The sequence below is a fragment of the Rhinopithecus roxellana genome, chromosome 13, assembly GCF_007565055.1.
Source record: "Rhinopithecus roxellana isolate Shanxi Qingling chromosome 13, ASM756505v1, whole genome shotgun sequence".
Lineage (NCBI taxonomy): Eukaryota > Metazoa > Chordata > Mammalia > Primates > Cercopithecidae > Rhinopithecus > Rhinopithecus roxellana.
Window position 1 is genome coordinate 124,714,572 of NC_044561.1, and position 12,757 is coordinate 124,727,328.

Here is a 12,757-nt window from a genome sequence, read left to right on the forward strand (position 1 = left end):
GGTCTAGCATACAATTACAAAAGTCCTGGGAAGACAAAAAGGCAAGATTAGAACAAAAACCAAGAAAAAATACAGTCAATAGAAATAGGACTATAGGGAATTCAGATATTGGCATTGTCTGACAGGGACTTTAAAATAATAATTATTGAAACGTTCAAAGCACTAGGTGACAAGATGAGGAATTTTGGTAGAGAATAACAAACTGTAGAAGAGAATCAAATAAAATTTCTACAACTGGGAAATGCTTGAAAATGAGAGCTCAGTGGATGTGTTTTTGATAGTAGATTAGATGCAGCTGAAAAATTAGTAACCTGAAAAATAAATCAGGAGAACATATGTAAATGAAGCAAAGAGAGACAAAAGGTGGAAAATGAAAGAACATGAGACACACAATATAAGGTGCAACAGTCTAAAACATGGAATTGGAATCACAGAGGAGAGGACAGAGCGAATATGGAAGAATACAATTAAAGACATTCGCTGAGAATTAGTCAAAAATGATAAAAGACATTCATCCATATATTAAAGGATCTTTAAGAACCCTATGCAGCAAATACAAAGAAAATCAGCCCTAGTCACATCATAGTCAAACTGCTTAAAGGTAAAGACAAAGAGAAAAACTTATAAAGCATCCAGAAATTAGATATGTTACTTTCAAAGAGATAAAGATAATGGCTAAAAATAATGGAAGCCACAAGGCAATCCAATGATAGCTTCAAAGTGCAGGAAAAAACCGTCAACTTAGATTCTCTACCCAGAATACTACTTTTAAAAAAATGAAGGAGAAATGAAGACATTCTTTGACAAAAGCCAAGATAATTTTTCACCAGAATATTAACACTAAAGAAAATAATAAATAGTATTTTCCAGGTAGAAAAGTGATCCTCAATGGCAATTTAGGAATTCAGGATGAAATAAAGAACAATGCAGAGGGTAAATAAATGGATAGATCTAAATGAACACTGATTGCATAAATTAATATGTTTATCTTTTTATATGATAGGTTTATAATGATAATACGTTTATTATAATATGTTTATAATTATTACATTAAGATAATATACAGTTGACTCTTAAACAACACTGGGGTTAGTGGTGGTGACCTGCTGCACAGTTAAAAATCCATGTATAACTTTTTATTGATTAATTTTTAACAAAAATGTTTTTAAATTTAAGAGATAGATTTTTGCCATGTTGCCCAGGCTGGTCTCAAACTCGTGGGCTCAAGCAATCCACCCACCTCAGCCTCCAAAAGTGCTGGGATTACAGGTATGAGCTGCCACACCTGGCCAAAAAATCCATGTATAACTTTTGACTCCTCAAAAGCTTAACTACTAATAGCCTATTGCTGATCAGAAGCTTTACTGAAAACATAAACAGTTGGTTAACACATATTTTACAAGTTACATGGATTATATGCCATATTCTTATAATAAAGTAAGCTAGGGAAAAGAAAATGTTATTAAGAAAATCGTAAGGAAGAGAAAATATATTTACTATTTGTTAAGTGGTGTGTGGATCATCATAAAGGTCTTCATCCTTGCTGTCTTCACACTGAGTAGGCTGAGGAGCAAGAGGAAGAGGAGGGATTGGTCTTGCTGTCTCAGCGGTGGCAGAAGTGAAAGAAAATCTATGTATAAGTAGACCTATGCAGTTCAAACCCACGTTGTTCAAGGGTCAACTGTACATAGAATTGAAACACATGACAATAAAAACATTTAAAATTAGGAGGTAGTAAATGGAGTTAAAGTGTTCCAAGGACCTTTTGTTTTCTGGCAAATGGTAAAGCACACACACATGCACATATATATGAATGTGTATGTGTGTGTGTGTATATATATATATAAATATGTGTGTGTGTAGATGCAACTTAGGGATTCAGAATGAAATAAATGTGTGTATATATGTGTGTATGTGTGTGTATATGTGTGTGTGTGTGTGTGTATGTATATACTATTTTTTGAGATAGGGTCTTGCTCTGTTGCCCAGGCTGGAGTGCAGTGGCACAAATATGGCTCACTGCAGCCTCGACTTCTTGGGCTCAAGAAGTGATTCTTCCAACTCAGCTTCCTAAGTAGCTGGGACCACAGATGCATGCCAACACATCCAGCAAATTTTAAAATTTTTTTGTAGAGATGGAATCTCACATGTTGCCCAGGCTAGGTTTATTTTTTCTGATACATCACGGATATATGTTGCAATCTCTAGGTAAATCCATAAGACAGTAAAAGAATGTATAAATAATAAGATAATTGAGAGTGTTATGTAATAATACATATTGAATATTTTCCAAAAGAAAATAAGATGGGAAAAGGAGGACTATAGTAGATGATACAAAAGAAAGGTAACAAGATGATAATATATTTAAAATCAAATGAATTACATATCTTAATTAAGAGGTGAAGATTATTAGACTGGATAGAAAAACAAATCCAACAATATGCTGCTTACAAGGACTATCATAAACAGGAGGATAGATTGAAAACAAATGGATAGAAAAGGATAGATTAAAAGAAAGCTAAAATAGCTTCACGAATATCAGACAAAGTATACTTTCAGGCAAAAATATTACTAGAGATAAAGAGTGATATTTCTTATTTTATTTTTTTTTGAGACAGAGTTTTGTTCTCATTGCCCAGGCTGGAATGCAATGGTATGATCTCGGCTCACAGAGACCTCCACCTCCCAGGTTCAAGTGATTGTCCTGCCTCAGCCTCCCAAATAGCTGGATTACAGGTATGTGCCACCACACCCAGCTAATTTTTTGTATTTTTAGTAGAGACAGGGTTTCTCCATGTTGGCCAGGCTGGTCTCGAACTCCTGACCTCAGATGATCTGCCCACCTCAGCCTCCCAAACGGCTGGGATTACAGGCATGAGCCACTGTGCCCAGCAAAAGCGATATTTCATAATGCTAAAAAGTATAATTCATAAGGAAGATTTGGCAATTTAAAATTCATTTGTATCAAATAATGTAATCTCAAAGTCAACAAAACTGAAAAGAAAATAGATAAGCCCACAATCACATTAAGGGATTTTAATATGATCCGATGAAATAAAAAGGTAAGGATTTACAATACTTGATCAACATGATTAATAAGTTGGCCTAGTTGCTATACATACAACATTGCACCCAACAACTACAGAATACACATTATTTTGAAGAGCTGATGGAACATTTAACAAAGCAGACCATATGTTGGGCCATAAGGCAAGTCTCAACAAATTTCAAAGAACTGAAATCACACAGAATATGTTCTCTGGCTATAGTATATTTAAGCTAGAAATTAATCCAAAGATAACTAGAAGATTTCCCATATGTTTGGAAAATAAACCATACACTTTTAAATAACTGATGAGTCAAAGAAGAAATTACAATGGAAATTAGAAAATATTTTCAACCAAATGATAATGAAAAGATTACATATAAAAACTTGTTGGAATTTTTACTCTGGTCCAGATGAAGTGCAGGGACTGGATTTACCCTTCTGCTTTAAACTACTAAAAAATAGAAAAACAAATGAAACAACATACATGATCACATATAATGGTGATTATATGATTAATTAAATTTCTATGACAGAAACAAGTGCACAAAAATGAGAACTCAGTGGATGGGTTTGATAGCTGCTTAGATGCAGCTGAAGAGAAAATTATTGCCCTGGATACAGGGGCATAAGGTTATTTTTGGGAAGTGACAGAGCTCTTCTCTATCTTCATCATGGTGGTAGTTACACAACTATATACATCTGTCAAAACTTGGAGCTGAACACTAAAAAGTGTGATTATCATTTTATGTAGATTATACCTTCATAAAAAATGGGAAAAAGACTGGGCACGGTGACTCATGCCTGTAATCCCAGCACTCTGGGAGGCTGAGATGGGCAGATCACCTGAGGTCGGGAGTTCAAGACCAGCCTGATCAATATGGAGAATCCCTGATCCCCTAAACACTAAAAAAGAAAAAAAATACAAAATTAGCCGGGCATGGTGGTGCATGCCTGTAATCCCAGCTATTCCCGAGGCTGAGGCAGGAGAATTGCTTGAACCGGGGAGGCAGAGGTTGCGGCAAGCCGAGGTCACGCCATTGCATTCCAGCCTGGGCAACAAGAGCGAAACTCCATCTCAAAAAAAAAAAAAAAAAAAAAAAAAAAAATGGAGAAAAGTCTTATTGGAGATATCTAAAGCTGTACTTAGAAGGAAATGTATAGCTTTAAATACATATATTAATAAAATAATAAGTAGAAATCAGATCTAAGCATCTGTTTTCATAAATTTGAGAAAGTGCAGCAACTTACACACAAAGAAAACAAAAAGAAGGAAATAATAATGACAGGAGTAGCAAATAATGAAATTAAAAACAAATATACTAAGGAAAGGCCGCAAAGCCCAAAGCTTGTTGAAAAGACTAATAACGTTTTTATTAATTTTTGATCCTTAGCAACTGATGTGGAAAAACAGAGAAGGCCTAAAATGATCCGGATCAGGAATTTAAAAAGGGTATCACTATAGGTCAAATGAACATGAAAAAATATAACAAGAGGATATTATGAACATCTTTAGGACAGTAAGTTTAGATAACATGAACAAATTCCTTTAAAAAAACACATCATAAATCTGATACAAGAAAAAAGTAAAGATAGAGAGTCCTTTATTAAGAAAATTGAATCTGCTCTTTCCCTGCCGCCGCCGAGTGGCGCGGAGGCCAAGGCTTGGGTGCGTTCAAGATTCAGCTTCACCCGTAACCCACCGCCATGGCCGAGGAAGGCATTGCTGCTGGAGGCGTAATGGACGTTAATACTGCTTTACAACAGGTGCTGAAGACTGCCCTCATCCACGATGGCCTAGCACGTGGAATTCGCGAAGCTGCCAAAGCCTTAGACAAGCGCCAAGCTCATCTTTGTGTGCTTGCATCCAACTGTGATGAGCCTATGTATGCCAAGTTGGTGGAGGCCCTTTGTGCTGAACAGCGAGTCAACCTAATTAAAGCTGATGACAACAAGAAACTAGGAGAATGGGTAGGCCTCTGTAAAATGGACAGAGACGGGAAACCTGGTAAAGTGGTTGGTTGCAGTTGTGTAGTAGTTAAGGACTATGGCAAAGAGTCTCAGGCCAAGGATGTTATCGAAGAGTACTTCAAATGCAAGAAGTGAAGAAATAAATCTTTGGCTCACAAAAAAAAAAAAAAAAAAAAAAAAATTGAATCTAATTTAAACCATTTAACAAAGGAAACTTCAGGCAGGTCTAGATGGCTTCTCTGGCAAAAAATTTTTAAAGATCTATGGAAGAAATAATACAAATAGACAAATCCTTCCAGAGGATAATAAAGACTCCTTTCTAACTCATTTTAGGAAGCTATTATAACCCTGATAACAAAATCTGACGGGAACACTATAAGAAAGGAAAATTTTAGACCAATCTCTCTTTTAAGTATAGGTGCAAATATTCTAAACATATTAACACATTTTAAAATCTGGTATATATTAAGAGTAATATGTTAATTTATGCAAGACATTAAGTAAAAAAAGTAATATGTTGTGACCAGTTGGAAATATTTTAGAAATGCAAAGATAGTTTAACATTTAAAATTCATCAATGCAATTTCCCATATGAATATAATAAAAGCATACAATTATTTATCTCAATATAAAAAGAAAAAACTTTTGTTAAATTCCAACATTCATTAGTATAAAAATTCTTAGCAAACTAAGAGTAGAAGGGGGACTTTCTTAGCAAATCAGGAATAGAGGGGAACTTTCTTAGTCTGATAGGGTGTATCTATAAAAACCTTGGTAAAATGTTGAAAGAATGGATGGATGCCTGCTATCATGACTGGTACACAACATTGTACTGAAGGTCCTAGTCAGTGCAATAAAACAGACAAAACATGTATAAAGGTTAGAAAGGAAGAAATAAAATGATCAACAGATGACATATTTGCATAATCAGAACATCTGGAAGAATCTACCAATAAATTATTGGAATAATAAATTAATTTTATCAAAGTCCCTAGATACAAGTTTAACATACAAAAATTGACCTCATTTCTATATAACAAAGGGGAACAATTGTAGAATGAGGTTTTAAAAGCAATACTATTTACAATAGTATCAAAAATCCAATACCTAGGCATGAATCCACTGAAAGATATGTCAGAGTCTCTGCAGAAACCTCTAAAATGTTAGGGAGAGAAATGTTAAAAGACATAACTAAATGGAGAGAGATACTATATTCATGAATTGGAAGGTTCGATATTGTAAAGCTCTCAGTTCTCACCAAATCTACAGGTACAGTGCAATCCTCACAATCTCAACAGCTTTCTTTTTTGTGTGTGGAAATTGTAAGTTGATTCTTAAATTTATACAAAAATGTATATACAAAAAAGTCCAGGGACAATCAAGAGAACCACAGAAAGAACAAAGTTGGAGGAAAGACTTACTAACAAATGACAGTAACGAACAGAGTGTAATATTTGTGCGAGGATACACAAGGAGACCAGCCAAAAAGAATAGAAGTTTCTAGAAACAGACCCACAAATCTAAAGTAACATGATTTATGACAAAGGTGGCCTTTCTGAGTAGAGGGGGAAAGAGTGGTCTTTTCAACAGATATAGCTGGGTCAATCAGCTATCCATAAGGAAAAGTAGTGAAACTTGCCCCTACATGAGAATAATCAGTTCCGGGTAGATTTTTTTCCTTTTCTTTTCTTTTCTTCTTTTCTTTTCTTTTTTTTTTTTTTTGACAGAGTCTTACTCTGTCACCAGGCTATAGTGCAGTGGTGTGATCTCAGCTCACTGCAACCTCTGCCTCCCGGGTTCTAGCGATTCTCCTGCCTCAGCCTCCCGAGTAGCTGGGACTACAGGCACCTGCCACCATGCCCAGTTAATTTTTGTATTTTTAGTAGAGATGGGGTTTTACCATGTAGGCCAGGTGGTCTTGATCTGGACCTTGTGATCTGCCCGCTTTGGCCTCCCGAAGTGCTGGGATTACAGGCACGAGCCACCGCGCCCAGCCCCAGGTGGATTTTAAATCTAAATATGAAAGGTAAAACAATAAAGCCACTGGAAGATAGGAGAATATCTTTATGACTTTGGGGCAAGAAAAGATTTCTTAAGTAAGGCATAAATAGCATTTACCATAAATGAAAGAACTGTACATTGGATTACATTAAAATTAAGAACTTTTGTTCATCAAAGGCACATTAAGAAAATGACAATCAGAATGAGTGAGGTGTTTGCAATACAAATTACTGAAAAAAGGTCATATTCACAGTATGTCATGAATTTTTACAAAGAAGTAAGAAACGGAATAAGAAAAAAATCTAAACAAACTTCACGAAAGAAGATATTCAGTGAACTAATGCTCAGCCTCAATGCTTGTCAGGGAAATGCAAATGAAATTTGCAATGAGATGCTACTACAGATCCACCAGAATGGCTGATATTAAAAGGACCAACATTACTAACGATGTAAAACAGCTGGAACTCTCACCCACTGCAGCTGGGAGTCTAAACAACCACTTTTGAAAACTGGCTAAAGTATCTGCTAAAGATAAACATACAGATATTTTCTGGCCCATTGTTTCCTTTCCTAGTACATAGTCCACAGAATTGTGTATATCTGCATACCAAAGACATAAATATCCTCAAACTAGAATGCATCCAAATGGCCAGCAATAGTATAATGGATTAAAAATCATAGTATATTCCCACAGTGAAATATTGTATGGCCAAAAAAAAGAACAACTTACAACTACTGCAACAATATACACAAATCTCAGAAACAATGTTAAGTGAACAAAACCAGATGTGAAAGAGTCCTATTGTATTCATATAATGTTAATATAAAATATAAACATATAAATTTGAAGTTATTAATGTAAAGTTTTAAAACAGGGAAAACAATTTTTGTCTTAGAGGTCAATGATGTGATTACCTTTGGAAGCGGGGGCAGGAAAGAATGATTGCTAGGAGGCCTACGAGGTCTTTTGGGATCCTTTGATGTTCTAGTTTTGACCTGGGTTGTGGTTGCACATGTGAGCTTGCTTTGTGATCATTCAGTGAGCTGTACACTTAGGACTTTCACACTTTTCTTTTTTTTTTTTTTTTTTTTTTTTTGAGACGGAGTCTCGCTCTGTCGTCCGGGCTGGAGTGCAGTGGCCGGATCTCAGCTCACTGCAAGCTCCGCCTCCCGGGTTTACGCCATTCTCCTGTCTCAGCCTCCCGAGTAGCTGGGACTACAGGCGCCCGCCATCTCGCCCGGCTAGATTTTTGTATTTTTTAGTAGAGACGGGGTTTCACCGTGTTAGCCAGGATGGTCTCGATCTCCTGACCTCATGATCCGCCCGTCTCGGCCTCCCAAAGTACTGGGATTACAGGCTTGAGCCACCGCGCCCAGCCGCTTTCACACTTTTCTATATGTGCTTTGTGCATCAACAAAAAGTTTAAAAGTGTCAACTAGAAATAATAAATATTTGGATAAGTAATTTCATTTAGCAAACATTTAGCAGATGGCTCTGATGTGCCAAGCACTGTGCTGAGGAAACAGTGAACAAGTTGATCAAGGTCCCTTCCCACAGGGTGCTTACCCCATGTATGTGTGTGTGTTATGCAGCAAATCAAGAATTATCATTTGCTATTGACTGGAAAAGAGCAGGGTGCTATGGGAGCCTGCAGAAAGGGCACCTGACATTTCTGCAGGCAGTGGTTTCTCTGATGGGAACTGAAGGAAGACTAAGAGTTGAGCAGGTACTGATCTGCAGTAGCTGAAAAAGAAATAGGAAAAAAAGGAAGAGTTAAGCAGGTGAAGGAAGTGAGGGAACAGTATTTCAGGCAGAGCGAATAGCATATGCAAAGGCTCCGTAGAGGTAAGAGAACATACGTCACTTTTAACGAGCCCAAAGAGTTCATTGTGAGAGAGTAACAGAAAGGTAGAAGAGTTAGGTAGTAGCTGAATCATGTAGGTTCCTCTAAACAATGCCAAGGAGGCTGGGAGACTGGAGTTTTTTCTGAGGGCAATAGGGAGCTATCGAAGGCTATTGATGGGTGAAGGGAGTGGATAATAGGGTCAGATTTGATCCTTGAAGAGATAACGATGGCTTCTGGATAGTCAAGGGTGGAGGAACAGAGAATGCTGAGATGGATGCTCAGAGGAGACACAGGAATGGTAGCAGAGAAAAGAATGGGTGAGAAAAAGACGGAGTTTGAGAAAGGTTTAGGAAGAAGAATAGACAGGCCCAGGTGCTGGGATGGCTTGAGAGGTGGTGGGGCTGACTGTCTATACTTGGGCAGTAGCAAGTCATTTCCAACAAGATTTGCTGGAGGTGAGCAGGTGACGGAGGTGACCCAGCCGAGAGAGACCCTGAAGCCTCATCTAGCATTCACCGCACAGCAGCTTCGGCTGCTGCACCATTGCAGTCCTGCTGCTTCTGGCTAATCTACATCCAACCTTCTGTTCAGAACCAAGCCCTAGGGAGGCTGCTGGGGGAAAGCAAAGCCTGGTGCTAAATAAGCATCCTGACAAAATAATTACAGTGTCAGCAAGATAGCCGTGAGTTGCAAATACAATTTAAATAATCTGAGTGCTGCATCCAACCTGGGGGGCTAATTCAAATACTCTATGCTTCAACTGGGGAATCCTTGAATCACCTGCTGACCTGGACTCCCCCCTTCCAGAAGCTGGGAATTGAGGGTTAAGTGGTCTGGGTAATTTGGGACCACCAGGGGACCCATGATCTGATATTGGCAGCAGGTCAGCACAGTCCCGTGTACCTCCTGATAGCAATGTCTGTGATGACCATCTGTTGTTTTGACCAACCTAGCTCACATTCCTTCTTCTGGAAACAGCATCTTGGTTTTTCTTTTTTTTTTTTTTGGTGTGTATGTGGGGGAAACCTCCCCTTCCTCACTCTTAGTCCACTTGGCTCAGATGGATCTGACAGCACTCTCCCGCTCCGACTCCACTGCAGATGGTAGTGGGGGCTTCCTGCAGAAAGAGGGGTCTTCCCATGAAGTTCCTGAGAGGATTGGATTGGGCCCGTCTGGGTTATGTGCCCATCCATGACCCAGTTTCTGTGGCTGGGAGATGGGGCACTCTGATTGGTGATTGGATGGACGGGGGCCATATGCCAACTTTCTGATGGAGAGGGTGCATTGAGTCACTTACAGTTGCACAAAAGCAATAGGGCAGCTATTGAATGACATTTTTTTCAGAAATGGGTTCCTCTGAGCAATGACGGGGAAAGGAGGGCGGATGACCTCTATCCCTTCCTCAGCTCACATCTCCAGCTTCCTTCCTCGCAAATCGTACATATAATATATATATAATTTTTTTTTTTTTTTTTTTTTTTTTGAGACGGAGTCTCGCTCTGTCGCCCAGGCTGGAGTGCTGTGGCCGGATCTCAGCTCAAGCAAGCTCCGCCTCCGGGTTTACGCCATTCTCCTGCCTCAGCCTCCCGAGTAGCTGGGACTACAGGCCCGCTACCTCGCCCGGTAGTTTTTGTATTTTTTAGTAGAGACGAGGTTTCACCATATTCGCCAGGATGGTCTCGATCTCCTGACCTTGTGATCCGCCCGTCTCGGCCTCCCAAAGTGCTGGGATTACAGGCTTGAGCCACCGCGCCCGGCCAAATTCGTATATTTTTGTCTTCCCAGCCACTGTCTCCCTTCTTTTGACAACAAAATATGAATTTTCCCATCTCTTTTCTCTTGTGCAGCTGGACCGTTGGTCCAGGCTTCCTGCCCTCTCCTGTCAAGAGCTGGGCCTGGGACTGAGGTTTGTGTGGGTCTTTGACTCAAGGATTAAAAATGGCGGGTACTGCCTGAGGCAGGATGAAGTCTAGCAGACCTTCCACCCCCGCTACCCAGGACCACAGGGTTGCCGTGGTTCCTGCCCTTTCCCAAACCTGGCTTTTTAGCTTTCCTTTCATCTTTTGGGCCAGCCCATATTCCTTTTATTTTTTTAAAAAAATCTTAACACTTTAATCTTTCTTTTTGTGAAAAATTATGGTAAAATTTATTACACTAACCATTGTAAAGCGTACAATTCAGTGGCATTTAGTATATTCACAATGTTGTGCAACCAGCACTTCTATCCCGTTCCAAAACATTGTCATCACCCGGAAAGGAAACCCCCTACCTGTGAAACAATCGCTTCCTCTTCCTGTCTCTCCCCAGTCCCTGGCAACCACAAAACTGCTTTCTGTCTCTATGGATGTACCTATTCTGGATATTACATGTAAATGGAATCATACAATACATGAATTTTTGCATCTGGCTTCTTTTAGTTAACAAATGGTGTTTGAGGGTCATTTGCATTGCAGCCTGTGTTAATGCTTCATTCCTTTCTCAGGCTGGAGAATATTCCCTTGTATGGATAGACCATATTTGATGTAACCATTCATCAGCTGATGGCCATTTGGGTTGTTTCCACCTTTTGGCTGTTGTGAATAGTGCTGCTAGGCTCACGTTCTCTCAGTGCAATTTTTTTTTCACTTAGGTTTTCCAGAATTGGCTTCTGTTCATAGCTATTGAGAAATCCTTACTGATGGAATGCCAAAAAGGCTTTATTTTCAGGGCTCCAGAACACATAGTCCGAGGAAGGTGAAAATGTAAACAACATCTCCGATGAATTAGGATCAGCAGGGAACGGTCCCAGTTCCAGGAGGACTTTTGTGAATGATCACTGAAAGCCGTGGTTGGTGCCTCAGCTTGGGGCCCTCTGAGAGGTGCCATTTGGTGAGAATTGCTTTGGAGAAAGGAAGCCAAGGAGGCCCTCCTCAAAGAATGGCAGCTGGGATCATTTTAAATTTTCATCCATCCCCTTTGGAATGGGGAGGAGCTGGGGAAGCGAGCCTCTGGGGACTCAATGATTGCAGCCCTTCCCCCAGCTGGTCCAACAGTGAAGCGACAGATACATGCTGAGAGAACAGAAGCTTTTAGGCGCTGATTATAACCTGGGTGACAAGTGACGAGATGCAGGCAGGCCTGGGTAAGATAAAAAGATCACAGCAGCTGACAGTTATTGATGCTTCCTGCACACCCTGCTCTGTGCTGAACCCTCTGCAGGCATCGTCTCATGGAACCCTCGCAGCAGCCTACGGGAAGGCACTAGTGCTAGCCTCACTCTGCAGAGAGGAAGGGGGTGCACGGAGTGACTCAGGCACTCGTCCCAGATCACAGCAGGAAGTGGCAGAGTGGTGCTCTTAAAACAGCGAAGAGGAGGCTGTAAAAGGCAGCTCAGCATCTGGCTACACGTGTATCTGGGTCCTGTTTCACAGGTGCCATGAGTTCTCTTCCAGGGAATCATGCAGGTTCCTCTCCGGGGAGAAGTGGGGCTAATTGAGTAGGAAGTTTGGGGGTTCAGTTCCATGAGGTTCCTGGGAGGTTTGGATTGGCCCTGTCTGGTCATGTACCTGTCCATGCCCCAGTCTCTGTGGCTGGGAGATGGGGCACTCAGATTGGTGGTTGGACACGGGACATATGTGCCACCTCTCTGAGAGGGTGAGTTGAGTCACTCACAGTTGCACGACCTCAGAAATGGGTTTCTCTCAGCAATGACAGGGGGAAAGAATGGTGGACGACCTCTCCCTGCCTCAGCTCACACCTCCAGCTCCACAAAGAGCAATGGTCCTGGAGTCACTTACTAGCTGGGTGAGTTAGGCAAATGACTTAGACTTTCTGAGCCTGTTTTTCTCATCTGTGTAAAAGAAAAAATAGCAGGCTCTCTCTCATGGCATGATTGTGGGGATTAAATGAGTTA

At 40.1% G+C, this 12,757-nt stretch overlaps 1 pseudogene; it reads left to right on the forward strand.

Annotated features, from left to right (window-relative positions):
• Positions 1-4,716: 4,716 nt before the first annotated feature.
• LOC104662370 lies at positions 4,717-5,152 on the forward strand (annotated as a pseudogene).
• The last annotated feature ends 7,605 nt before the right edge of the window (positions 5,153-12,757 follow it).